General features: G+C 42.9%; 1 long non-coding RNA gene across 2 annotated transcripts in view; it reads right to left on the reverse strand.

The window, feature by feature from the left end:
• LOC109549191 (uncharacterized) overlaps window positions 1-27,328 on the reverse strand; it is a 103,004-nt gene that overhangs the window by 38,888 nt on the left and 36,788 nt on the right. Inside the window, exons 3-7 of one of the 2 annotated variants that reach the window (XR_012325378.1) lie at window positions 22,715-22,858; window positions 21,514-21,551; window positions 19,949-20,026; window positions 8,119-12,986; window positions 7,332-7,578 (exon numbers count right to left, since the gene is read on the reverse strand). This is a non-coding gene — a long non-coding RNA (uncharacterized lncRNA). Of the gene's footprint in view, window positions 1-7,327; window positions 7,579-8,118; window positions 12,987-19,948; window positions 20,027-21,513; window positions 21,552-22,714; window positions 22,859-27,328 lie in introns of both variants that reach the window. The other variant, XR_002175408.3, reaches the window with a different exon arrangement.

Consider the following 27,328-nt stretch of genomic DNA (forward strand, 5'->3'; position numbering starts at 1 on the left):
TTGAAGAGACTATCTTTGTTCCACTGTATTGCCTTTGCTTCTTTGTCAAAGAGTAGTTGACCATATTTATGGGGCACTCTTTCTGGGCTTTTGATTCTGTTCTATTGACTTATCTGTCTGTCTTTTCATCAATACGATACTGTCTTAATTTTTATAGCTATATAATAAGGCTTGAAGTCAGGTAGAATCAGTTGCCCAATATTGTTCTTTTTCAGTTTTGTGTTGGCTATTCTTAGCCTTTTGTCTCTCCATATAAACTTTAGAATCAGCTTGTTGATAATCCATAAAATAAATTGCTAGTTTCCCCTGAGGGTAGGTCTTGTTAAGAACAGATTTCTTGGCATATTTCAAAATGGTTTCTTTTCCCCTCCCCATGCCAGATGCCCCGAGGTAATTCTTCTCTGATATCTACTGTGGGGATCTGATTGAGCTCCTGGGGGAAAATCTCACAATATTGTGAGGGTCCCTCTGTGTCTGGGTGCCCTGGAGTTTTTAACTCTCAGATTTGTCCACACTGAGCCTCCAGCCATCATAGTTCAGATTTTCCTACCCTGACTCTGGCTCCTGCAGTGAATTCTGCTCATGAGTCTCCGCTCCTCTGGTAAGCTGGGACTCCCTGTATTCGCCTGACTCTTCGATCCTGGGGCAGTGGTTTGCCCTGTGTCCTCCCCTCTTCTATGGATCCAAGAAGAGTTGTTGATTTTTCAGTCTGGACCAGCTTTTTACATGTTGTTGGAATGGATGGTGACTTCCAAGTTCCTTACCTGTGGAACTGGAAAACAGAACTCCTTCCTGTACGTCTTAGACTTCCACTTTTATTTACCTTCTAGAGTTTTTATTTTCTTAGAGTTTTTTTTTTAATTTAATTTAAATTTTTATACAGCAGGTTCTTACTAGTTATCTATTTCATACATATTAGTGTATATATGTCAATCTCAATCTCCCAGTTCATCCCACCACCCCCGCTTTACCCCCTTGGTGTCCATACGTTTGTTCTCTACGTCTGTGTCTATATTTCTGCCTTATAAACCAGTTCATCTGTACCATTTTTCTAGATTCCACATATATGCGTTAATATACGGTATCTGTTTTTCTCTTTCTGACTTACTTCACTCTGTATGAGAGTCTCTAGGTCCATCCACATCTCTACAAATGACCCAATTTCATTCCTCTTTATGGCTGAGTAATATTCCATTGTATATACGTACCACATCTTCTTTACCCATTTGTCTGTTGATGGGCGTTTAGGTTTCTTCCATGTCCTGGCTATTGTAAACAGTGCTGCAATGAACATTGGGGTGCATGTGCCTTTTTGAATAGTTTTTCTTTTTAAGGCACCTCTTCGTATAGTATTTTTTTCAGCAGTTTGCTCAAGATATTATACTATATGTATATAACATCAGTCTACTGAGGTCAACATTTTTCAGTCCAAGTGAAGTGTTATGTTTTTAGCACTCATCCTCTTTAATTGTGTCCTGAATGTACACATGGGATTTTTAGATCAGGAGTAGATTTCTTATTATTTACCTTACAGAAAATAACAAGCATGTGCTTCTCCCATGTCCTTGGAACAATACAGTGAGAGCCAGGTCAAATACAAAGACACATGCAAAGTCTACATTGTAAGTGAGAAACACAGAGGAGTGAATTTTGGCCATTTATATGCAGGAGAAAGGCAGATGCCTCTCTCTCCCCTTCTGAAAGAATCTCCTTGGAAATGTCTTACTTGAACACTTTGAAATAAGTATCTCAAGGGTCCAAACAGCCCAATTCTCAGCTTTTAAAATGTACAAATATCTGTGTGTCCTGGGTTTCATCCCTTTTGAAATTTCAAAAGCCATTACCTAGAAAAATAATGCTCAAACCTAGATACCTATCCTGAAATGTAACTTTTTTGCTCTTGGGTGGCTAAAACAAGGCTAATGGATGGAAGCAATTAGTTCTACTAGTAGGGAAACAGATGACTTCAGATCTAGTTTCTGAGCGAAGTGAAAACAAACATTACATTTATTGAACACTGATTCCCCAGTCTCTGGAGTCTGAGACTTTTATAGGAACACTGAGAAATTCACATGATATATTTACCAAAAAAACTTTACCTCCCTTTGATTCCTTTTACTCTTCCCCATTTACATTATGATTGTCTTAGCTATTTTCTCTAAATACGCTGAGAACTACATCAGAAAATGTAGTAATTTTAGATAATAATAAAAACTTCAACTAAAAAGAAAAAAAAAATGTAGTAATTTTTGCTTCAACCACCAAACATAATTTAGAAAACTTAAGAGGAAAAGGAAAATCTGTTGTATTTACTCATAGTTTTACTCTTTCTGTTTTTCTTTCTTCCTTACTGATGTTCCACGAATTCTTTTATTTTTTTGGTAACAGCTTTACTGAGATATAATTCACAGAATACAATTTACTCATTACAAGTGTACAATTCAGTAGTTTTTTAGTATATTCACAGAGTTGTGCAACCATCATCACAATTTTAGAACATTTTTATCACCTCAGAAAGAAGCCCCATACTCTTTAGCCATCACTCCCCAAGTCCTAGGCAACCACTAATCTACTTTTTCTCTGTAGATGTACCTATTCTGGAGATTTTATATAAATGGAATATAGTGTTTTCTGATTGGCTTCATTTAGCTTATATTTTCAAGATTCATCCATGTTGTAGCATGTATCAATATTTCATTCCTTTCTATTGCCAAATAATATTCCATTGTGTGGATATACCACACTTCATTTATCCATTCATCAGTTAACAGACATTTGGGTTGTTTCCACTTTTGACTATTTATGAATAATGCAGGTATGAACATTTATGTACAGATTTTTTTGCAGGACATTTTACTTGGGTATATACCTAGGAGTGAAATTGCTGGGTCGTATGATAACTCTATGTTTAATTTCCTGAGTACCTGCCAAACTGTTTTTCAAAGCAGCTGCACCATTTTACATTCCCACCAGCAACGTACGAGGGACCCAGTTTCTGCACATCATCAAAACTTGTTATTATCTTTTTTTCTTTATTTTTTTGACTGCATTGGGTTTTAGTTGCGGCATGCAGGATCTTCGTTGAGGCATGCAGTAACTTTCATTGCGGTGCACAGTCTCTTTGTTGTGGCACACGGGCTTCTTTCTAGTTGTGGCGTGTGGGTTTCTCTCTAGTGGTGCGCAGGTTTCTCTCTACTTGTGGCATGCAGGTTTTCTCTTTCTAGTTGTGGCACGCGGGCTCCAGGGTGCATGGGCTCTGTAGTTGTGGCACACGGGCTCTCTCGTTGAGGTGTGTGAGCTCAGTAGTTGTGGTGCGCAGCATGTGGGAAATATGAACAGACCAATAACAAGTACTGAAATTGAAACTGTGATTAAAAAACCCCCAACAGGTTGTGGGAATGTAAATTGATACAGCCACTATGGAGAACAGTATGGAGGTTCCTTAAAAAACTAAAAATAGAGCTACCATATGACCCTGCAATCCCACTACTGGGCATATACCCTGAGAAAACCATAATTCAAAAAGAGTCATGTACCACAATGTTCATTGCAGCTCTATTTACAGTAGCCAGGACATGGAAGCAACGTAACTGTCCATCGACAGATGAATGGATAAAGAAGATGGAATAAAGATGCAGATGTAGAGAATGGACTTGAGGACACGGGGAGGGGGAAGGTAAGCTGCGACAAAGTGAGAGAGTGACATGGACTTATATATACTACCAAATGTAAAATAGATAGCTAGTGGGAAGCAGCTGCATAGCACAGGGAGATCAGCTCGGTGCTTTGTGACCACCTAGAGGGGTCATCAAAACAGTATGATACTGACACAAAAATAGAAATATAGATCAATGGAACAGGATAGAAAGCCCAGAACTAAATCCATGCACCTATGGTCAATTAATCTACAACAAAGCAGGCAAGACTATATAATGGAGGAAAGACAGTCTCTTCAATAAATGGTGCTGGGAAAACTAGACAGCTACATGTTAAAAAAATGAAATTAGAACACTCTAACACCATACAAAAAATAAACTCAAAATAGATTAAAGACGTAAATGTAAGGCTGGACACTATAAAACTCTTAGAGGAAAACATAGGTATAACACTCTCTGACATAAATCACAGCAATATGTTTTTCAATCTGTCTGCCAGAGTAATGGAAATAAAAACAAAAATAAACAAATAGGACCTAATTAAACTCAAAAGCTTTTGCACAGCAAAGGAAACCATAAACAAAAAGACAACCCACAGAATTGGAGAAAATATTTGCAAATGATGTGAGACAAGAGATCAGTCTCCAAAATTTACAAACAGCTCATGCAACTTAATATCATAAAAACAAACAACCCAATCAAAAAATGGGCAGAAGACCTAAATAGATACTTCTCCAAAGAAGACATACAGATGGCCAAGAGGCATATTAAAAGATGTTCAACATTGCTAATTATTAGAAAAATGAAAATCAAAACTACAATGAGATATCACCTCACATCAGTCAGAATGGCCATCATCAAAAAAATCCACAAACAGCAAATGCTGGAGACAGTGTGGAGAAAAGGGAACCGTCCTACACTGCTGATGGGAATGTAAATTAGTATAGTCACTATGGAGAACAGTATGGAGGTTTCTTAAAAAGCTAAACATAGAGCTACCATACGATCCTGCAATCCCACTCCTGGGCATATATCCAGAGAAAGACATGGTCCAAAAGGATACATGCACCCCTGTGTTCACTGCATGCAGCACTGTTTACAATAGCCAAGAAACCTAATTGGAAGCAACCTCAATGTCCATCGACAGATGAATGGATAAAAAAGATGTGGTACATATATCCATTGGAATATTACTCAGCCATTAAAAAGAATGAAACAATGCCATTTGCAGCAACATGGAGATTACGATACTGAGTGAAGTCAGACAGAGAAAGACAAATATCATATGATATTGCTTATATGCAGAATCTAAAAATAATGATACAAATGAACTTATTTACAAAACAGAAACAGACTCACAGACTTCAAGAACAAACTTATGGTTACCAGAGGGGAAGGGCTGGGGGGAGGGATAGTTACGGAATTTGGGATTGACATGTACACACTACTATATTTAAAATGGATAATCAACAAGGACCTACTGTATAGCACAGGGAACTCTGCTCAATATTATGTAACAACCTAAATGGGAAAAGAATTTGAAAAAGAATGATACATGTATATGGATAACCGAATCACGTTCCTGTACACCTGAAACTAACACAACATTGTTAATCAACTTATACTCCAATATAAAATAAAAAGTTAAAAAAAAAAAAACTTCCTTTAGCTATCCTTTTAGAGTAGTTCTACTGGAAACAGATCCTCTTAGTTTTTCTTCATCTGAGAATGTCTTAATTTACCCTTCCTTCCTAAAGGATATTTTCACTGGATATAGAATTGTGAGTTGATGATTCTTTACTTTTAGCACTTGAAAAATGTTATGCTACTTCATCTGGCCTCTGTGATTTCTGATGAGAAATCCACTGTCATTTGAATTATTTTTCCTTTATGGGTAAGGTGTCACTTCTCTCTCATTGATAAAGAATTTTTTCTTTGTCTTTAGTTTGCAGAATTTTTATCATGATATGTTTTGATTTGGCTTTCTTTGGGCTTATCCTGTTGGGGATTTGCTCAGTTTCTTATATCTGTAGACATATATCTTTTGTCATATTTGGGATATTTTCAGCTATAATTTTTTTGAATACCTTTTCAGCCCCATACTTTTTCTCATCTCCTTCTGAGACTCCAGTGACACAAATATTTGATATGTTTATAATCCTACAGGTCTGTGAGGGTCTGCTATTAATTTTTTAACCTGTTTTTTCTTTATTGTTCAGATTAGGTAATTTTCCTATTATATTTTTATAAATTTATTTATTTATTTATGTTTTGGCTGTGTTGGGTCTTCATTGCTGTACACGAGCTTTCTCTAGTTGCAGTGAGCGGGGGCTACTCTTCATAGTGGTGCGCGGGCTTCTCATTGCGGTGGCTTCTCTTATTGCAGAGCATGGGCTCTAGGCACACGGGCTTCAGTAGTTGCGGCTCACGGGGTCTAGAGCACAGGCTCAGTAGTTGTGGCGCACGGGCTTAGTTGCTCTGCGGCATGTGCGATCTTTACGGACCAGGGCTCAAACCCGTGTCTCCTGCATTGGCAGGCAGATTCTTAACCACTGTCCCACCAGGGAAGCCCTGTTATCCTTTTTCTAATTGCTCACATATTTGTTTACTTTTTACATAGATGTATAATTTATGGTACTCTATGTTTATTAAGGTTATATATGTATAAATAAATATTTATACTAATCATTATTACTGTAATTGCTATTTGCCTATAAACCTCATCCCACTCGAATAAATAATCTCAGTGTTAGATGCCTACTTGCCCATTTGGGCTGCTGTGTCACCTCAAATCAGGATCCACCACCCTCTCACCCTCACACTCCCACCTTCACTCACGTCTGCTCAATCTCAGGAAACTATGTCAAAGCAATTTTGCCACAATCATATTAACAAGATGACCTCTTGATCTGGTATCTCCAAGCAAGAAGCTAAGTACAGGACAGTGCCAACAGACAACTGGTTGACAAGGCATTTGGGTGCCTCTACCCAGGCTCTTCAGTACAGAGTCTGGCTCATGCCACCAATCAGAGTCACACTGTAATGGTGGCTCTTCCCAGGGGCCCAGAAAGGAGGGCCCAGGCTTTGTCCCAAAGGAGGTACAAGGGCAGGAATATCTGAGACTCAGGGGACAGAACTTCACACATAAATACTGGGAGCCTATTACTTTCCAGGAGTCCCAGAGCCCCAGGGACCAAAGCCCAGGATACCAGCACAGGCTCCAGTGGCACAAGGCCTACGTCTGGAAAGGTGAAAGTCTGCAGCAACCTGACACACTGTTATATTCTCAAATCAGAAAATAAGGAATCTCAGAGCAACTGAATGCGAGCCCGCCTGATAATACCTGGTGTTGTCAGCCTTGGCCATCTTCCACTGCACAGCTGCAGCCAATCTCATTCTTCGCAGCACAAACCAGTCCCAAGGGAAAAAATGGCCCTTACTCTCAGAACCCAAGGCATACGAACCAGTACACAGGTTACAGCTGGTCCTAATGCACCTTGGGCTACCCATCCTGAACACGCTTATCCAGAAAGAACTAGAGCTTAGTCACTTTAGTGCACTTCTCGCAGTAGGTTTTTGGGGAAAAAAAAGAAACACGTGCAAACACACACACACACACACACTCCCTCACTCACAGACATGCAGGAAAAAAAAAAATCCCAGGCACTCACCTACATCCTTGGGGCCGGTTGTTCCTGCCAGCAGCTGTGAGGTGTCCCGAATTCGTCCCAGGAAACATCCTCGCCTACTCCTGGAGCCTTTTCTCTGCAGAACAGCCCGAATGCATTGCTTTCGCTTTGAAACCGGCGCAACTGCCAGCGCCCTGCGGTGGGAGAGCTGGCCCCTTCACCCAAGCCCCTCCATCAGGAAATGTTCTCCTCTTTGAACACCACGACGGACACCTGAGGGCCAAGGATAGGGCCTGCAGAGGGAGGGATGGCGTGTGGGGCTTCCCAGGAAGGCAAACAGGAGCCCCAAAGGTGCGCTGTGCGCCTTAGGTTGCGTGGCGGTTAAGTGCGGGGCCTGATGGAGGAGCGGGCAGAGCATGGGCTGGAAGCCACCGAGCGGCAGGGGAGGCTCAGAGAATGGCGGCACACGGCCCAACGCTCTGCTCCTTTCAGCTCTCTTCCCCGAGGAAGCCCGATCTCGTAGAATCTCGAGAGATCTACCGGGAGACGGTTGGTCCTGGAATGAAAACACCTGGGTTCCCCAGGGGCTGCAGGCCCTGCCTCCCAGACTCCTTCTTAAAGAGTCTGGCTCACGCCACCTATCAACCAGACCCCAGTTCTCAGAGTCGCAGGGAACCCAGAAGAATTTGGTCGCTCCATAGCCTGGCCCACTGGGGCCACACCCTCAGCGAGGCCCAAGGCTCTTAGTTAACTCTGGAAACCCCGGGCCATCACCCTTCCGGATGAACTGGAGAGACTCCAGCAGACCCCCCGAGTTGCGTGTTGCTTGTCACCTTAACAAGAACCTTGGATTCCGATGGTGAGGATCGTCACGGCTTTGTAGTAATACCTCTGAATGTCTCCGAACCCACTGGAAATAAGAAATTTATTTTATTGAAGCCTGTGAATCTGCTTTTAAAAGAAATGAGTTTACCAAGGAACACCCGGTTTTAATAACGACAGACATTGCAGATCTTTAGAGCAAATATCTACCAAAATGACTAGAATTGTCTCTAGGTGTGGGGTTTTTACAGCTCTCCACCTATTTTTAGCAGTGAGAAGTGAGGAGTCAGAGCTTCTGGAGGAATTGGCTTTTGTGAAAGATGTCAATTTATCAGGACCTCAGTGAGAGAGACTGGAGTAAGGGGCGTGGGGGGCTGGGGGCAGACCCCAGGACTGCAGTGAACCGTCACCTCTGCTCCCAAGCTCCAAGCCCCACTCCCACCCCATCCCGCATGTGTCACTGTGTTTGTCCTTTCTCCGCCTGGCCCAGACCCCTGCCCTGCGCTGCCGGAGGTGGGAGGTGCTGGAGAATGAGGCCCAGGTGCGGTTGATCTACAGAAAGGGTGAGGCAGAAGGGGGCAATGTCCTTCCTGGATCAATAATGCACTTCCCAAAGCAGTGAGAACTTCTTAGCGCAGAAAACGTGCCCCAAAGTGACCACTCAGTCAGTGCCTGGCACAAAGTAGTTCCTGGAGAAACGCGTTTAACCAATCCCTGCCCTTACGGAAATCGGACTCCCCACCCCCACCCCCTTTTATCCTGGGGGAAGAGGTGCAACCTTAGCTTAACAATGAGCAGCTGATATAGGCTCGTGCAGAGGCCACGGCGGATCAGGCTCAGCGCAGCCCTTGCACAGGCCCCATGGGAGCATGAGCTTCGGTCGGGAGGAGCCAGAGCCCGGCCCTGAGGGGGATGGGAGGGAAGGACCCAACCCTACAAGCCTAAAATGGAAAAAAGTCCTTCGAGGAGTTTCCCAGTCTGGATTCCATGGCATCGTAAAAGGTGTTCTGTGGAAAATGTACATCCCGGTTACGTAGGTCTGGGGAACTACGGGTTAAACAAACTTAGGCGAGTCTCTCGCGTTTCGCCGAGCCTTTCTCACCAGAGGTGACTCCGGCCGGAGATGCAAGATGAAGGTGCCGGATTCTGTGAGCAGAGCGCCCTCTGGGGGAAATACCGATGGATGCAATAGGGAGGGCTTGTCTATGCCAAACTCCTGCTTTCAATAAGGACCCTGAGGCTCCAGGGAGCTTGAAAGGCTCAACTGGGGCCCTACTGAGCTGTGAAAAAGTCCCTGATTCTGAGAGAGAAGGACAGGCCTTCTCCTCACCTGCCCGCGGTGTCTCTGGGGATCAGGGACCACGTCCAGGGCCCTTGGAGTTGGAGTTGGGGCCGGTAGGTACAGGGTCCCTGGTGGGGGTACTCCCCACAGGCTCTACTCCCCGTGACACTTGCCGGCGCCACTGTGCACGGGGCGGGGGGCGGCGGGAGGAGACTGCCTGGGGCGCAGATGCGTGGATTCCTTCGTTCCAAGGAGACAGCATGAGGAGGACCTGGGTGTGGAAGGCAGAGGATGATGAAGGAACTGACTGAGGCGGCCTCCCAACCAGATGTCCCTTCCCCAGGGTGGTCCCTGAGGAGCACAGGGGCGCCCTAGAGGTCGGGGAGCTTCAAAGCGGACAGGCCTGGGGTCCCTGTCCTGGCCCTTCACCCCCCCAGTCGCTAGGTAGCCGAAGGAGTCGCAAGACTCCCGGCTGTAGCCGCATGGGGAGCGCGGTGCTCTGGGCCTGGCCCAGGAGGTGCTCAGCCCCGACAGTTCCCCAGGGGCTGGCGGAAGAGCACCAGGCAGCCTGCAGGAGGTTAACGAACATCATCAGAAGGTCGCATGTTGGGACTCCCTCATCCCCAAGGTCTCAAAACCGTCCAGGCAGTGTCTGCCTCCACTCTAGACTCCAGCCCTGCCCCTCAGGCCCCGGCTACAGATAGCAGATCCTGGCCTGGCCTCTCTGCGCCCCTTCTCCCTTTAAACACACACACACACACACACACACACACACACACACCCCCACACACACCCACACACACACCCAGAACCACCTTTGGGCAGTCAGTCATTTAACACTGGGCTCAGCGTTTGTGCCGGCAACAGGCAGACAACAGTGGGCAAGGTCGACACCTCGTCCTTGGGAAGACTGGTGCCCAGGACAATGGTGGGCACAGAGCAGGTTCTCCCTACAGGTTTGCTGACTGACTGATCCACCTAAGCAATTAACGAGATCTATGTGGATGTTGCCCTCATGTTCCCACAGTCCAGTAGGGGAAACTGGTGTGAATTAAACAATTGCAAATGCTTAATTAACAATTGCCACCATGATAAGGACCAGGAGGGAAAAGTACAGAATTCTGTGGGATCTATGGTCAGGTAGGCTTCCCTGAGGAAGTGAGATTTCAGCTGACACCTGAGGATGAGAAGAGTTGGCTGGGTGAAGTGCAGAAGAAGGAGCGTTCCAGGTGAGGGCAACAGCACATTCGGGGCCTGAAGCCCAGCTCCTGTCTTGGCTGTCTCGGCTTGGGTCCCCTCAGTGGCTCCCCCATGATGGCTGCACACCTGGGCCCACAGCACTCGCCCTTCTGCCAGATTTCTCTCCCTCTGCTCTCCTGCAGGGCTCAGGACCCAGCCTGTCCTGCGTTCCCAGCTCTATGCCTTTGCCCTGGTGCTGGGGAGTGGGGGGCTCCCCTATCTCCACCTGTTCAAAGCTTTCCCTGGGTTCCAGTTCTGGGTGAGATGGAGTAAGCACATGCCACCCTGTCTGTCCCACTCAATACAACTGTACCCCCGGACAGCAGGCATGGAGCAGCTATCTGAAGACTCTGAGAAGTACATAGCAGCAGGGGGATTGGGGAAGGAGAGCAGAATTTGAAGCACCCAGGCACTAGCAGTGAGTTCACTACTTTTGTTCTCCAGTACAGCATACCTTGTTTTATTGCCCTTCGAAGATATTGCAGGGTTTTTTCTTTTATAAATTGAAGGTTTGTGATGACTCTGTGTTATCAGATGATGGTTAACATTTTTTTTTTACCAATGAAGTATGTTTTGATTAAGGTATGTGCATTGTTTTTTAAACAATGCTATTGCACACCTAATATGTGACAGTATAGAGTCAACATAACTTTTATATGCACTGGAAAACAAAAAAATTCATGTGACTTGCTTTATTGCAATATTCACTTTATTGTGGTGGTCTGGAAGGGAATCCGCCATATCTCTGAGCCTTGGCTCCAGGCTGCCGGATATCTGCAAGTGGACGCGGGTAGTGATGGCTGTGATCTGGGCAATGAAGGCTTGATCAGCCTTTTGCTTCCAGTGGTCTCATCAGAGAATCCTTACTGAATACATCTGCATCAGTGGCACCACTGTCCCATCAGCAGTGGCAATATGTTTCCCCGAGTTACTGCCCCACAGAGGGGTGTCTGTAATCTGCCAGTCCAGAACCTCCCCAGTAGCAGGCCAGGTGGTGGCCCATCAGCAACTCAGGCTCAGGGGAGGACTGGCCAGTATGATTAGGACTGTGGTGAGCTCTGGCCCTTGAGAGAACAATCGCGGTCACTTTCTGCCTGATGGATATGGTGCTGAGCAGCTGCAACAGTGCTGACACCATCAACTTAGCTAAACCACCAGTGCACCGGACCCAAGAGTTTAGGGGTTTCTTTGTGAAGCCAGGGCCCCTTTGGGTCAGTGGCTTTGCTTTAGGGGACATGGCAGGGGATACTGTTTCCCCTAAAGGTGTCAACACCCCATTTGATGTGAAGGTGAGATGCCAGGAGGGCCAGGCAACCTGGTTCTTGAATATATGTGCCATTTCCTTTTGAACAGAGAGATCTTTTGGGCTCTTTCCACCTTGTTAGTCATTGAGTCTGATTTGATACGCCTCAAAATGGGCATTCAGGCCAAAGAGCCACAAGCCATGCACGGGTCAGACATGCAGTTTCCACAAGAGCTTGGTAATAACTTGCTCAAAAACAAAACCAAAAGGACACCGGTGGCTTTTCCGGCAGGTGGCGCTGTTATACCAGGAAATGCCCCAGCATAGTCTGCCGGCCATTAAATCTTTAAAACTGATTTCTCCTCTTGCAGGAATTCTATATTGTCTCTGCCGGACCACCAGGGATGGTTTAGGGAGGAAACGATAGAGGGGAGGTTGCAGTCTACACGTACCTCCAGCACTTCTGTACACGCAGCGATCCCGGATGGGAGAATCCCTTCTGTCACTCACCTGACCGGAAGACAGACTAGAACCCTCAGTACTTACCATCCGTTCAGTGGTGGAAGCCACAACAGTACAGTGAATGGCCCACAGGACCCCGCCCAAAGGCCCCTTAGGATTTCCTTCCCTTCTGCAAACTTCACCAAAACCCAATCGTTTGAATTCGGGAGCCTTTTTACTCCATGAGAACATGAACCAAGGAGTCTAACATGCACAAGAGTCAGGGACTACAGTGATGTGAGTCCCTAACACCAGAACAACACGTTAACCCCTGGCTGGCAGTTCATGGAGCACAGGGGGCGGTGGAGGCTAGCCCCTGGGGGACGGTGGGAGCAGCAGAAAGGAAACAATGTCAGCCTCTTTTCTCCAGTTCTCCAGGGTCTACACCTGAGCATGCCACTTATTGCTCCCAGCGTCCGGTGCGTGGGCCCAGGGGCTTCTTTCTTCCTCTGCACAGGCCACCACCTTCCGACCTGCATCCTCTGTGCTTTGGGCACCCACGCAGTGCTGAGAAATGGCCCAAGCAAAACAGGGGTCAGGACTTTACAGTCTTGGCACACACAGTAGGAGATGCAGGAGAGCAAGAAGCTCAAAGAGAATTGTCTCTCCCAAAACTGAAAAAAAATTATATGAAGAGATAATGTCAAAACCGTACTAGATAACTTAAAATGGAATACTAAAAAATGTTTTTTTAAGTAACCTAAACAAAGGTAGGAAAGGGGAAACAGAAGAATGAAAAATAGAGGGAACAAACCAAAAACAAATAATAAAATGGTCATATCAATAATTACATTAAATATAAACAACATAAACACACCAATTCAAGATAGAGATTGGCAGAATGGATTTTTAAAAATGACCCAAGCACCTGCTGTCTACAAGAAACTCTCTTCCCATATTATGATATAGGTAGGTTAAAAAGAAAAAGTATGAAAAAAACTATACCATGGAAACCCTAACAAACCAAAGCAAGGGTGACTAAATATCAAAGTAAACTTCAGAGCAAAGAAATTAGCAGAGTTAGAGAGAGACATTACACATTGTTAGAAGAATCAATCCACCCATAACATTTCTAAATGTATTTCTAACATTTCTAAATGTATAAACACCTGAGAATAGGAGCTTCAAAATATATGAAGCAAAAATTGTCATAGCAGAAAAGTAGTAGACATATCCACAATTATACTTGGAAGCTGCAGCACTCCTCTCTATGTAATATATAGAAAAAGTTACAGAAAATTAGCAAGGATAGAACTGAACAACACCATCAACTAGCTTGAATTAACTGATATTTATGGAACACTCCACACATTCTTTTCAAGTGCACATGGAGCATTTATCAAGATAGACTATATTGTGAGTCATAAATCAAACCTTAACAAACTTAAAAGGATTGAAATCATACAAAATATGCTTTCTGACTCTAATGAAATTAAACTAGAAATCAGTAACAAAGACAATTGAAAATTTTCCAAACACTAGCAAAGAAACAGCACACTTTTAAAAAGGAATCTCAAAGGAAATTAGAAAATACATTAAAAAGAAAGAAAATTAATATATAACATATCAAAATTGTGGGGTGTAGCTAAAGTGGGAGGGGAATTTATTGCATTAAATGCTTATATTACAAAATAAGAAACGTCTTAAAGCAACCACCTAAGCTTCTCCCATAAGAAACTGGGGGAGGGGGTGGGGAGGAGGGGGAGCAAAATAAACCCAAAGCGAGTAGGAGATAGAAATAATAAAGATCAGTTACTAATGAAATTGAAAATAGACAAACAGAAAAAAATCAATGAAACCAAAAGGTGGTTCTTTGAAAGACCAATACAATTGATGTACCTCTAGTCAGACTGACAAACAGAAAAAGAGAGAAGACAGAAATTACTAAATCAAGAATGAAAAAGTGAATATAACTGTAGACCTCACAGACATGAAAACAATAAAATTTCTATGAAAATGAATTGGACAGACTACATGAAATAGGTTAAATCCTCAAAAACCACAAACTATCAAAACTAACCCACAACATGAAAGATAACTCAGTCCTATAACAATTTTAAAAATTGAACTTGTAGTTTAAAACTGTACTTTAAAACTCTCCAAGCCCTGATGTTTTCATTGATAAATTATTTTCTTTTACTATAACAATCTTATTGGGATATAATTAACATACCACACAATTCACCCATTAAAGTGTATAAGTCAATAGTTTTTGGTGTATTTAGAGTTGTATAATCATCACCACAATCAATTTTAGAACATTTCAACACCCCAAAATAAACCCTGAACCCATGAGCAATCACTTCACATTTCCTCCCAATTCTTCAGCACTAGGCAACCACTAATGTATTTTCTGTCTCTATGAATTTGCCTATCCTGGACATTTCTTATAAATGGAGTCATATAATACATGGTCTTTGTGACTGGTTTCTTTCTCTTACTATATTTTCAAGGTTCAGCCATGTTGTAGCATGTATAAGTTCTTTATTTCCTTTTATGGTCAAACAATCTTCCATTATATAGATATATCACATTTGATTGATCCATTCATTAATTGATGGGTATTTGCATTGTTTCCACGTTTTGGCTGTTATGAATAATATAGCTATAAACATTTGTGTAGAAGTTTTAATGTGGACATATGTTTTCATTTCTCTTGGGTACATACTTAGGAGTGGAATTTCTGGGTCATATGGTAACTCTATGTTTGTCTTTCTGAGGAACAGCCATACTTTTCCAAAACAGCCCCATTACAATTCTCACCAATAGTGTATAAAAGTGCCTTAAAACACATGTTATAATGTCTTTTTAAAAAATTCTAGCCATCCTAATGAGTGTGAAGTAGTATCTCATTATGGTTTTGATTTGCATTTCCCTGATGGTTAATGATATTGACACCTCTTTTCATCTGCTTATTGATCATGTGTATATCTTCTTCAGAGAAGTGTCTATTCAGATCCTTTCCCTATTTTTTTATTTTTTTATTTTTTTAATTTTTTTGCAGTACGTGGGCCTCTCACTGTTGTGGCCTCTCCCGTTGTGGAGCACAGGCTCCGGACGCACAGGCTCAGTGGCCATGGCTCACGGGCCCAGCCGCTCTGCAGCATGTGGGATCTTCCCAGACCGGGGCACGAACCCGTGTCCCCTGCATCGGCAGGTGGACTCTCAACCACTGCGCCACCAGGGAAGCCCCCCTATTTTTTAATTAGGTTATTTGTCTTTTTGTTATTGAATGATGTGTTTTTTATATACTCTAGATACAAGTCCCTTATCAGATATATGATTTACAAATATTTTCTCCTATTCTGTAAGTTGTCTTTTCACTTCCTTGGTAGTATACTTTGAAGCACAATAGTTTTTAATTTTGATGAAATATGCTTTATCTTTTTTTCTTTTGTTGCTTACACTTTTTGTGTCATATCTAAGAATGCTTGTTCTAATCCAAGGTCATGAATGTTCATGCCTATATTTTTTTCTAAGAGTTTTATAGTTTTAGCTCTAACAATCAGGTTTAGCATTCATTTGAGTTAATTTTTATGTATGGTGTGAGGAAGTGATCTTTTACATATAAGTATCCAGTTGTCTCAGTACCATCTATTTAAAAAACTGTTCTTTCCCCATTTAATTGTCTTGGCACCCTTGCTGAAAATCAATGGACTATAAACATGAAAGTGAATTTCTGGGATCTCAAATCTATTTCATTGGACTATATGCCTATTCTTATGCCAGTACCACACTTTCTTGATACTGTAGCTTTGCAGTAAATTTGAAATGGGTAAGTGTGAGTCCTCCAACTTGGTTCTTCTTTTTCAAGATTGTTTTGGCTGTACTGGGTCCCTTGCATTTCCATACGAATTTTAAGATCAGCTTGTCAGTTCTGGCCAAAAAGGCACTTGGAATTTTATAGGGATTGTGTTGGATCTATAGAATAATTAGGGAGTACTGCCATCTTAAAAATATTAAGCCTTCCAATCCATGAACATGGATTGTCTTCATTTATTTAGGTCTTCCTAATTTCTTTCAACAATATTTTATAGTTTTCAGTGTTCAAGGTTGACATTTCTTTAGTTAAATGTATTCTTTCTTTATTTTTTGGTGCTATTATATATGAAATTATTTTCTTAATTTCACTTTTGGATTATTCGTTGCAAGTATATAAACATACATTTTAAAAACCACATCCCTATCATGATCGGAATTAAGGCCAGTCTTATTTTCTTTATTGCATTTTAGGGAGAAGTTTGGAGGAGGTGACCAATTACTGATGTTTTTACCACACAAGTAATATATTAATGCATACTCCTCATAAAAGGTTCAAACAATGCAGGAATATTCAGAGGGAAACACCGTAGCCTCCTTAACCACATGTCCCCATCCTTCTTGCTTCCTGCCACAAGTACCAAGCACTGTGAACACTGCTTTGCATTCATTCAGTCCACGTACTTTTTTTTGTATATTTTATGTACAATCAGTATTTTTTTGGTACATTGATATTGTATTCTGCAAATTTGCTGACCTCGTTTATTAGTTTAATAGTTTTTTAGTACATTCCTGAGGATTTTCTCAATTCGAGATCATGTCATCTGCAAACAGATAGTTTGAGGGAAGATCACATAAAACAGTTCATGTATCTGGTGCATGGTGAGCCCTCCCTGGATGACAGTTCGTCTCATGCATTCCTTGTTAGAGTCAACATCCCCTCAAGCTCTTATTGTTGAACCCAAGTTTGTGTGCCTGATGCTCAGTGAGGCCAAACAAACCAAAACTCCAGAGTTTGGAGCAGAGAAAGGTTTATTTCAGGGCCAAGCAAGAACAGGTGGCTTGTGCTCGAAGGTTTGGGGGGGGAAGAGGTTTTAATGGCAAAATTTGGGATGAGGGCTACAGGGTGTGTGACTCTCTTCTGATTAGTTAATGGTGAGGTAACAGGGTGGTGTTTCAGGAATCTTGTGCTCAGCCTGAAGTTACCATCCTCCACCTGGGTGAGGGCCTTAGTTCCTGTGGAAGAACTCAAGGACATGTTGTTATGTATATCCCTTGAGGAGGAGCTAGGACTCTGCTTTATCATTCTACTATTGTTTGACGCTTTCTCTTTGTTTCTGCATTCCCTCACTTCCATGATTAATAACTGCTTGAATCTGCCCTTTGGAAATCAGGGAAGGTCTAGGAAGCTGCAGGCTTTTACCTACCAATAAGAAACAGAGGACATGGAAAGGCTTTTGTACCAGTAGGGCCCACAGGGTTATGCTCATCTTAATCCCTCCTTTTCTTTAATACTCCTCAATCTTGAGGGGAACAGGTGTTGGACAAGAAAGGGGATAACATTTTGCATACAGAGGTTAATCATAAACTTGGCAGAGGAACTCAGTTTTGCAGCAACTTGGTTTCAATCCCCACTCCTGTTTCAGCCTTCCCCAAATCTTTGAGAGAACAGGGCAACAACTGCTCTGGCTACTTCCTGCTGAAATGGGGTGTAGTCCTGCCTCAATTTGAGGAATGGACACCAAATTGGAAATATTCCCATGTTCTAAGTTTTGGATCCAAGTCTTGTATGATTAAGACTCCTGTCAATGCAACTGACAAAGAAATTTGGTTATAATAACTAGAATTATGACTGATAACATTTTATTAGGATATACCATATTTTTAGGAATTCCATATTGCTTTTAGAATATCTATATTAATAACATTTACCCACACAGTATAACCTGAGAAGGCTTATCATTCATTTGACAATGCTTCCCATGTAATTTAACTTATCAAATAATCCTAGTTAATTTAATCTCTGAGATGCCTCAGCATTCCTCTGAAGCATACCAGAGTTAGCTGGAGGTCAAAAGAACATCAATTAGAATTTGATATTTGGGAAGTTTGTCAAAAATATCAAAAAGGTTTCAAAACACTTGGTCAAATAGGATCACAGGTTATGTGAAACAAAACTTATTCACTCAACCAAAGTGACAAAAGATTTCAAAAGCAAATACAGATCATTTTAAGGCAAAGAACCTCACACAGTTTGTTATCAAAAGCAGCATTCCAAGAAAACTTTGTTCTCTTAACAGAGAGAGAAACCGATTCCAGTCCTGTATCAGCCTACTCTTAATAACAAAATCCATTTACCTAATTAAATTTAATCCAATCTTAGCCAATTCTGACCATGTAAAAAACTCTTTTCTCAGTGTTCCTTTTCCACAAACCTTGTACAACTTTCTGTATCCATATTATTCTGTCCCTTATTTTCTTTTTCATTCAGAAACAACCAGCTCTGGGATAAAACTACCATTTTTTCCTTTAGCAAAATGCATTTCCATTCCTCATACCTTCTTTTACTGAAAACACACATCCTACTTTTTCTGGCATACTGAAATGTTTCCCTCATTATTATTTTTTAAATTATTTTTTAAAGTTTACCTAAAAAACCTGCTTTACATTTAATTTACTCATTTCATCATATCATTTTTCTTGTTGACAAATTTTATAACAGAAACAATATGAACTTGTTGACTTTTAGTAAGTACAATAAAAATATTATACTTAATACTGATGACTGTAAAGACATGTTTATATTAATCAAACCAACAAGCTTCCACTAGCTTTAATACCAGATATCAATTTAATATTGAATATCTCCAAGATCATGTGAACCTAAAATTCATTCTGGCCAGTTTCTTTTATATTTCTGAGAACTTATATAAGTGCTTAATTTCTTTTAAGCCTTTTAAACAGAGCTCATCCACAAACCAATCTTGGCAATGCCATTTGGAGGCAGAGACACATCATATTGATAATGTACACATAAACATACATACATCTATATAGACACAGACAGATAACCCACAGTTTTCCTGCTTGAGTTTCAAAAGGCCTCTTTTTTTTCTTTTTCTTCAGTCTCAGGGATCACAGATGATTAGATAAAAGTTCCTGAGAGCCCAGGTAGATCATTTACATCTCAAAGGCACAGGGAGAGAAGTACAAGTTCCTTCTAGAAAGCTACCTTCTACTAACTGCACATGCAAAAGACAGTTTTAGAATGTCAAGAGCCCCATCTTGGCCATTTTTAGGGTGAGATTTCCTTCAGTTCCTAAATAGCCAATTCAGTTTAGATCAATAACAGTAATAGACAGTAATACATATCATTCACATGCCTCACTTCCAGAGAAACTTGAACCAGCATTTAAGTTACCAGGACCATCTGACAAAGGTCAATATCAGGAAGAGAAACAGGATTTGGACTCATGTACTGAGACACTCACACACACCCCCAAGATAAAAGCCAAAGCAATTCCAAAAGACTCACTTTGTTACAATAGAATAAAAGCCTAAACATAAGGAAGTTCATCCTATTTCCTTTCCCTTTCAGAAAACAGTTCTAGTTGAAAGATGGTGTTACAATTTAGAGAACAATTAGGGACTATTGTTCTCCAGACCCCAAGGAGTACTGAGGCCAAGCAGTATTACAATAAAAAATCATTTTCTTTCATTCATGGAAGATAGCTGAAGCTCTCCCAGTTTTGCAATATACACCCTAGGTGACTACAAGGTGGAACAGAGCTCTGATCACCCATATTTAATTACTCACTTCTGGTGTTGTCAAATATCAAGCAAACAGCAAATACTGCAATGTAGAACAGTCTCTCAGGGTCACAGTTCCGTAGCCCTAGAAAGGGAAAATTCCCAACCAATGCTCCACTGTAGGTGAAGGCAATGCAATAGGGACGAATACTTTGGTGTCATCACATGCAATCTCTGTTACCAGAGATGTCTCAACCAACCAATGCAAGTACTGATATACACACAAAGATACAAACAACAAATACAGTCACACAGACAAAGATCAGATGAGCTAGAATCCAAATTCCACTCCCATTCCCAGATGGAGGCCTCCAAAGAGATTGGCCCAGCTCCCAAGAGGGAATGGGTATAGATTGGCTCACAATGAGCCAGAGTGGCTCAATTCCTGAAAGGAAATGAACCCAGTTGGTGGGGACAGAATTCCCAGCCTGCACAAGCTGGAGTGACTCACACCAAAACAAAAGTAAAGGTGAACTGTAGATCAGGACATTTCTCAGCTCCAAACAGCCTTGTGCTGTGGTGGTTGGTGTCTGTCAGAGAGAGTCCCTCTGAGTTCCCTGAAACAAAATGAGCTTTAGCAGCTGCTGGGGACTCAGGGAAGGGACTGCCCCCAGCCAGGGTTGACCTGTCACAGGCATGGGCTCCTGGCTGGCTCGCCAAAATTGTTGTCAAATGCAAGTTCGTGTACCTAACACGCAGTGAAGCCAAACAAACCAAAACATCAGAGTTTGGAGCAGATAAAGGTGTACTGCAAGGGCCAAGCAAGGAGACTGGAGAGCTGGTGCTCAAAAGACCTGATATTTTTCGGGGAAGAGTGTTTAAAGGCAAATTTGGGGTGAGGGCTGCAGGGTGTGTGACTTTCTTCTGATTGGTTAGTGGTGAGGTAACAGGGTGGTGTTCTAGGAATCTGGTGTTCAGCCTGAAATTACCATCCTCTACCTGGATGGAGGCCTTAGTTCCTGCAGAAGAACTCAAAGATAAGGAGTTCCTTGAGAAGGAACTAGGACTCTGCTTTACTGCTGCACTATTGTTTGACTGCCTTTCCTTTGTTTCTGTGTTCCCTCAGTTCCTTGATTGGTAAATGTTTGAATCTGCCCTTTGGAACTCAGGAAAGGTTTAGGAAGCTGAAGCCTTTTCCTACAAACAAGAACTGGGGGACACAGAAAGGCTTTTGTACCCAAGAGGGCCCCATAGGGTCATACTCAGTTTCACTCTTAGAGGTGGGGGCCCCTCTCCTCTGCAGAGTCAGTCTTCTGAAGGCTGTCCCTGCCTGGCTGTATTCCCAAGAGATGAGCTTCATGGATACCACCCTTGCCTGAACCAGTTTACTCTAAGAGCCCCTGAGCTCCAGCTCTTTGTCCCTGGCTCCAGCTTCTTCTCCCAGGCAGAAAGCAATTCCAGACCCGAAATATGCCCACCCCCATGGTGTCTCCAAAATAGAGAAAGAAGAATGGAAGTGGGGTTTTTCACAGCCCTGTGTTCCTTCTTCACAAGGTTGGCCTCCACTTGTGAGTCCTGAGGGAAGTGGGCTCTTTGAGGAGGGGGCAGAAAAAATATGGGAGAACAACCTACCTTAGCATAGGGTCTTTCAAACCAAATTCTGCATGACTCTGAATAAACAGAAGTAAAAAGAACTGTATGAAGGAAATTTTATATTAAACATCTTAATATCTAGAAATTCTGCACCTATACATATTACAAAACTATACAGCAGTTTCAAAAAACTCAACACACTTTGATTGCTTACCCACTGGGGCTGGGCCCTGATCCTGGTGCCAGGACCATGGCCTCATTCTGAGGTGCCCCTAGTTCAGCAACAGAGATGAGGTGAGCTGTGCCAGGTGGGCTTTGCCTGCTCCCTAACAAGAGTTCACCTTGAGCCAGGTAGTTCTTAGATAGTTCTGTGGGTTTGGGGGGCTTTCAAGTGCAGAGTCTCCTCTTAGTCAAGGGCACAGGCACAAGGGTATCTGTGGCCACTGGACATGCTTTGGGTCCCCTGGCTGCTCCCAGAGGGGCCCAGGCCTTGATGGGACAAAGGCCCTCCTGCCTCTGAGAAGCAGATGGTTTCACTCAGCACCATGCTCGATTCCCCACCAAGCTCTGCCCTAGCTGCCTGGTGCCCAATCCCCTATGTACACAGATGTTGTTGAACCCAAGTTCGTGTGCCCATGCACAGTCACAGTGAGGCTAAACAAAGGAAATGCCAGAGTTTGGAGCAAAGAAAGGGTTATTGATCAAGAGGGCACCAACCCAGAAGATGGGAGATGTAGGTTTGCCTCAGATCCATCTTATTGGCTGGCTGGGGTGTAAGGTATTTAAAGGCAACAATTGGAGTGAGGGTTGCAGGGAGGGTGACTTTCTTCTGCTTGGTTGGTGGTGAGGTAATAGGATGATGTTTCAGGAATCTTAATCATCAACGTTTTGCGGTCTGGGGTCTACAGTGTTTGTGCTCAGCATGTAGTCACCATCCTCCACCTTAGCTCCTAAAGAACAACTCAAAGATATGTGTCAGATTGTTATGTATATCCCTTGAGGAGGGACTAGAACTCTGTTTTATCACTGAACTATTGTTTCTTGACTGCTTTTCCTCTGTGTCTGCATTTCCTCACTTCCCTAATTAGTAACTGCTTGAGTCTGCCCTTTGGAAATCAGGGAAGGCCTAGGAGAGTAAAACCTTTTTCTACAAACAAAAAAATTGCAGCACAGAGGGGCATTTGTATCTAGGAGGGCCCCACAGGGTACACAGGTTTCACAGACAGTGAGGGTCAATTACCTTCCCTCCTCCTTCCTGCACTGAGCACAAGGGTCTGTGGTCAGCACTGTCAGGTCACTTCCTCTGAGTCAGGTGCTGTGTCTGCTTCCTTTTGAACAGAGTCTAATTCAGTCCTTGAGTCTGGGCACCACATCCTCCTGCTCACTGGAACACAGAGGTAAGTTTTGGCTCCTCTGGAGCACTATAATCAGGAAGGCCAGGGAGGAAACTCCAGGAAGAGGAACCCCCAGAGCCCAGAACCCCCAGTCCCACTAGGTGGATGCCACGCCCAGCTTCTGTGCTGCTCAGCCCATCCCAGAAGGCACAGGGGCACATGTGTGTGTGCTGATTCTGCCCCAGAAGAAGTCCCAGATTCCACCCGCACCACCGCCAGTCCCTCGCCAACCCCAGGTAATCACACCAGGTGCACTCCATCAACACAGGCCTTCTCAAGAGATATTATTCTCTACGATGAAAAAAATAACACTATTATGAGCAGAGCCTGATGAAAGAAGGGCTGAGAGCATTTCGAAGATGAATTGCTGGTTTTATGGCACATTTGCATTTAAATAGATTCTTTAACTCTTTTTCTGAACTTCAAATAAGACAGCCTTAAAAGTGCTGACTAAGAGGGAGGTGTGTTCTTAATTTCCACTTTAATTTTAACACAGATACATCGTCTTATCATAGCTCCTGCCATCCAGGTGGGAGCAGCATCTCACTGATTTCTCAGCCTTCAGCCCTGCCTAACCTGCCAGATCTTCACCTCTTGGGACTCGTGATATACCTCCTCTCCTCTAGGACCTATGCTGGCTTCCTACTGCCTGCCACAACTCTCGCCAACACCGCTCTCTGGCTCTCAGGGCCCCACACTACTCCAAAGTCTAGTCATCACTCCTTAGAATGAGGCTCAGAGAGGGAGAAAGTAACAAACATCTTTGCACATGTTAGCTGGTAAAAAGAAAAAAAAAAAGGAACATTTGCCCATTCTGACATCACCAAGGCAAAGTACCCTTTTTATCAAAAAGAGACTCATTGAAATTTCTTAGATGCCAATTCCCCGAGCTTTCTGCCCCATGGCCTCCGATGTTGCTCTCACCTCCTTTTGCTCACTTTCTAAACGCTGCCCCTGGGTAGGGCCCACGTGAAGGCCACCACCACCTCCCATCCTTTGTACTATATGATCCAGCAATCCCACTCCTGGCCATATATCTGGAGAAAACCATAATTTGAAAAGATACATGCTCCCCAATGTTCATTGCAACACTGTTTACAATAACCAAGACATGGAAACAACCTAAATGTCCATCGACAGATAACTGGATAAAGAAGATGTGGTACATATATACAATGGAATATTAGCCATAAAAAAGAATGAAATAATGCCACTTGCAGCAACATGGATGGACCTAGAGATTATCATACTTAGGTGAAGTCAGAGAAAGACAAATATATGATATCACTTAAATGTGGAATCTAGTAAAACAAAATTGATATAAATGGACTTATTTACAAAACAGAAACAGACTCAGAAATCTCAAAATCAAACTTATGGTTACCAAAGGGGAAACGTCGGGGGAAGTGGTAAATTAAGAGATTGGGATTAACATATACACACGACCATATAGAAAATAGATAAGTAATAAAGACCTAATGTATAGCACAGGGAACAATACTCAGTATTCTGCAATAACCTATATGGGAAAGGAATATGAAAAAGAAGGGATATATGTATATGCATAACTGATGAACTTGGCTGTACACCTGAAACTAACACATCATTGTAAATCAACTATACTCCAATAAAACAAAAACAAAGGGCCATAAATACACGTGGAATGGGATATTCAAAAGGCATTTAGGGCAGAGGCACCAGATTTATCAATACAAGCTGCCCCATTTTCCAGGGTGGGACACAAGCCCACGATGCAGGACTACTTCAAAAGCACACCTCGTCCACAGCATAAAAGGCCCAAGATTTGGTATGGGGGGAGTCCTCCTTCACCTCAAGTATAGAGAGGGCTTCAGCAGGGCACTTGAAGACCTTGATTCATGTTCTCTGTGGTTTGGGGGACAACATGGATGCACGTGCAATGCTGTGCAGGGCAAGAGGTTTTCAGCACAAAGCAGAACAGGGGTGGGGGATGGGACCCTTGTCCCCAGGGTGATGCCAGAGAGGGATTGAACTGAGTTTTAAAGGGTGGGTTGGATTAAGAAAAGACTAGAGGGAATTCCCTGGTGGTCGAGCGGTTAGGACTCTGCGCTTCCACTGCTGAGGGACTGGGTTCGATCCCTGGTCAGGGAACTAAGATCCCACAAGCCACGTGGCCAGAAATAAATAAGTAAAAAATAAATAAAACTTACGGTCACTTGGTCTTTCCGGGCTCCCAAATCTCTCTAGATTTAATGCCCCCTATGCTGTGACCTATCCCAGTTCATCCTCCATCCCCAGACTCCTCCAATGGCACTGCCTCCCTCACATGCCACTTAGACGTCCAATCAACTTCTCAAATCCAACTCATCCAACTCGGAACTCCTGATTTCTCCCTCAAAACCCATCCTCTCGTTTTCCTCGTCTCTGTGAATAATATCACCATTGTAGGGGTTCAGAACGACCCTCCCCCGAAATGTGCCACTTTTGAGCTAAAGGCAGTTGAGACCCTGTGGGCTCAAGAGAAACTACTACTGCTCCCTTAACCACCTGGAAGAATTTAAATTGAAGACGTTTCCCAGAAAAAGAGTTATTACCAAAAATAAATTTTATCTGAGTGGCCCTATCCATATAGCAGGGCAAACGTCTAATTATCAAACATCTGCTCTTCTTATTATCTTCCTGTGAATGACCCTCCTGTCCTCGGAAGCCCCAAGCCCCATCCCATTCCTTAGCTCAGGATGTCATATATACCTCATTTTACCCTTCTTTCTCTGACCCACATGTTTATGGTGTTCCCGAATGTATGAAATTAAACTGATTTTCTCCTTTTAATCTGACTCATGCCAATTTAGACCAGCCAGAAGAACCTAGAAGGGTAAGGGAAAATCTCTGCCTGCCCAACACCATCCTTCTAGCCAGAAGTCAGGGGCCATCCTTGAGTCTCCTCTGTCCACATCAGATTTATCACCACTCCTGGTTGACTTCTTCCAGGGATCACTCATCTCCAGTCATTTCTCAACATCCCTAATTCACCATCCCCCCAAATCAAACAGCCACCATCATCTCTTGCCCAGACAACTGGCCTCCAGCTGTCCTCTTTGTCCTTCACTCCCAACGGTTTATTCTTTACACAGCAACCAGAGCAATTTTTCTGAAAATGTAGATCAAATCATATTCCTTCATGGCTTAAACCCTCCAATTACTTCCCATAGCATCCAGAACTAAAGAAGCAGCTCTTTACCCTGGCCTAGAAAGCCCTATGTCTGGTTCCTTCTTATGCTCCAGGACAATCACGTGTCCTCACCATGGCACACCTCTCCTGACCTGAGATTTTGCACATGCTGGTCTTCCCTTCTGAAATACTCTTCCGCAGGTCTCATCCTTCAGGGCTCAGCTTAAAGCTCTCCTTTTTGTGGAGCCCTTCCCTGATCTCTCCCCGCCTCCTTCCACTGAGGTTTCTTCCCTCTACCCCCACCCTTTAGCCACCATTACAGCACTAATTTTCTTCATAGTATTTTGTATTTAGCTTACTTATTCGTTCCTACATTGATCCAGTCGCTAGTCCTGAGAGCTGTCCTAGGTGCTGGAGACACAGCCAGGAACAACCTGACTCACTCTCTTGCCCAGCGCACAATAATAATTCGTTGAAAGAATTCGTTGTTTCATTCATGGATGTGTGAAGGAAGTAGGCTTGAACTGATTCAACAGTGTCTTAGCTGTGAAGTCTCATAGAAATGGAATATTTGCAAATCAAATAAACCAACTGGAACTTTGGAGCCCAGAGCAAATCCTTTTTTTGGAGCCAAGAGTTCTTTTGTGATGTAAATGAGCCATCGCCTCCTCCCAGCTCTGTGTTCTTGTTCAGGAGCTTTCCTCGGGCTCCTGAACCCTCTAAAATGATATGTAAAATATGTGTGGCTGGGCATTTTGTGCATTTTTCGGAGGCATTCATATCTTCCATTAGATTCTTGATGGGTCCATTACTCCAAAAAGCTCAGGAGACGTGGCTCTGGCCTGTGCCTATTTTTCAGGACTGTTCTGTTGTGCCCTTTCCTGGTGAACGAATTGCACTGATAATTGTCTATTTTTAGAAAGCAGCTCTTTAAAAGCCACAAACTTCCATCTAGCCATCATTAAATGAATCCCCAGTTCCACACACTTGGTGAAAACCCTTATTTGTAAAGCATGAAGGTACTACTCTCTATTACTAAGGTGGAAAAATATTTTTTTCATTGTACTTCAAAGAGGCTGAAAGCAACGAGTCTCATAAAAATATGAAAACCTAGGTAAGTTGCTCAAAAGCAGGAGAGCCCTTGGAAATTTCCTGGTAAAGAAAATGTCTGCTTCAAGCTGCCTCTGGGTCTCACAGTGAACTTTAAAATGAAGAATTTCTTCTCCCAAGATTAACATCATTAATGTCAGAGGGAGTTGTTTGAAGTCACAGACCCTTAAGCAACATCCCTTAGAGAAAACTTGAGCAG

This window comes from Tursiops truncatus, chromosome 13 (assembly GCF_011762595.2).
Source record: "Tursiops truncatus isolate mTurTru1 chromosome 13, mTurTru1.mat.Y, whole genome shotgun sequence".
NCBI lineage: Eukaryota > Metazoa > Chordata > Mammalia > Artiodactyla > Delphinidae > Tursiops > Tursiops truncatus.